This window comes from Cibotium barometz, chromosome 25, assembly GCF_041138505.1.
Source record: "Cibotium barometz isolate CiBa-2024 chromosome 25, ASM4113850v1, whole genome shotgun sequence".
Lineage (NCBI taxonomy): Eukaryota > Viridiplantae > Streptophyta > Polypodiopsida > Cyatheales > Cibotiaceae > Cibotium > Cibotium barometz.
This window is the reverse complement of record NC_141070.1, coordinates 14722782-14725067: the sequence shown is the minus strand read 5'-3', so window position 1 is coordinate 14725067 and position 2286 is coordinate 14722782. Positions and strand designations below refer to the sequence as shown.

At 35.0% G+C, this 2286-nt stretch overlaps 1 non-coding gene across 1 annotated transcript; it reads right to left on the bottom strand.

The window, feature by feature from the left end:
* Positions 1-1811: 1811 nt before the first annotated feature.
* Positions 1812-1885, bottom strand: TRNAI-AAU (transfer RNA isoleucine (anticodon AAU)). The gene has a single exon. It is a non-coding gene; the product is annotated as a tRNA-Ile (tRNA).
* Between the last annotated feature and the right edge of the window lie 401 nt (positions 1886-2286).

Below are 2286 nucleotides of genomic sequence, written 5' to 3'. Positions count from 1 at the left end.
TTTGTAAACTGCTTTATTTAGCACTATAGATCTTTAAGAGAACAATACTCTGCACTATAATCTTCAATTTTGCACTAATCTTGAGATAGATCTTCACTGTTCTTCAACTTTGCACTTAAATCTTTAACTTTGCACAACAAATTGTATTCCGCAACTATATTCTATAAACTTTCTTGAAACTACACCAAGATTCTACACGCTTTCTTGAAACTGCACCAAGATTCCGCATAGCAACCTTCTTCTTGCAATATTCCTTCAAGAACTCAAAGATTTGGCAATGTAGGGTTTCAATCTTGAAGAAAAAAGGGCTCCAAGGATTGATCTTTGAAAAAGTATACACCCTAAGCAATATAATGCAAGAAATCACTGAAATGTGGTTGTTGAAATTTTTATAAACCCTAATTTCAAAAATCAAGAAAATTTCAAGATATAGATCAAGAAATCAAGTAGTAAAGTGGATTAGGGTTTTTGAAAACAATGATTAATACAAATTCAAAAATGATTAACACAAATATCATTGCTAATCTTTTTAAATCAAGGAATTGGCAATCTAAAAACTGTATAAAAATTTATCATGATCAAGAAAATGCATTCTGAAAAACTAGATTAATAGTAATTCGAAAATAATTATCACTACTCATCATCATGATTAAAAAATGCATTCTGAAATTTAATTTAAAATAATTTAAAAATAATTAATCTTCTAAGTACTCCCTAAATAAGGATCTAAGCCAAGAGCTCTAATACCAATTGAAATGGAGTGATCTCATAAAGCTAAGATAAAGGACAATCACCATGGATTGATACAAGAAATCTTAAAGAGATAAATAATCTCATACAATAGTCATGATGCCTAAGTGAGTTAACCTCCCACCAAGAGGATGGAAATAGCCTTCCACAAGCCAAGATATGAAAGTCATGAGACTCCAAGAGTCAGGATGACTAATATCAAAAGATGTCAAAAGCCACAATAATGGTCCATGAGCTACCTTTTATAATTGAGCCCATGAAACCTAATCTTTCCACTAAAGCAGAGTTCCTTGCAGCAGCTACTCTACAGGGAAGGAGGGAGTATGGGCTTCAAAGACTCATTCGTGAATTGAGTGCGATAGCTTCAAAGACTCATTCATGAATTGGGAGTATTATGGCTTCAAAGACTAATTCGTGAATTGGTGTGATGCAACCACATCTTTTTACCCTCTAGATCGACAATGTGAGCAATATGATGTGTGTGAAATGAACGTTTCCTATATAAACGCAAAAAACCTAAGAATAAGAACATTTAAAACATTTAAAAGACACTAATGTAGCGTCATTTTAAGCCTTTTGTATAAGGCAAGGCCTTCAGGCCATTATAAATAATCTCAGTTATCTTCCTCATGTCTGCGCTCTGTGTAATTGTGTGATCTTGTAATTAGTTTGCCTATATCTGCTAATTCTTACACCCCAAGCTCAGCGATATTAACATGTAAGCCAAGTCACTCTCTCTGCTGGGAACCGAAACATTTCTGCTTCATAGTCTAATTCCAGGTAAGACTTCTTCCTTCCCCATCACAATGTGCTCCACGATTCCTTCTCTTCCAGAATCATCCTATATTTTGTTAATGCTTGAAACATGCAATGGTGGGAACTAAAACTGTGAAGCAATTTGGCTATGAAATGTTAAATATAGTTATGAACCTTCTTCTTAAATTGCTATGAAATGTTAAATAGTTATGAACCAACAACCTTATTGCGATGACAAATAGTAAATGAGGAGGGGGGGGGGGGGGGGGGGGGGGGGGGAACAATGCAGGGTGTATCAATGGAAATGGCCCATGCAGGTTTCGAACCTGCGACCTTCGCGTTATTAGCACGACGCTCTAACCAACTGAGCTAATGGGCCCTGCATGCCTATGGCAATTCCACAGACATTACTCCATATTTCATCTCTACAGCAGCAAAGATTTAGGTCGACCTAGAATGTAAAAATTGCCATAGAGGCTATGGGCAACGATTTGGGCATACTCTCTTTTTCCATATCATTTACTAGTTCAAAATGAACATAACTAAGAAGTGTGCAAACTAAGACACTTCCTAGCTGGAGTATCTAGGGAATCCTCTCTTTTCCCCTATATATAGAGATTGCCAAACTAGGGTTAAATGAAACATTCCTAATTTTTCTCATATTACATTCCTTATTCTTATTACTTCTTTCTAGCAAATTAGATAGAGAACCCTTTAGTTTGTTTTACTAAAGAAAAAATTAAAAATTAACGAAAGCTGATTTAAGGTAAATTAAAAGAT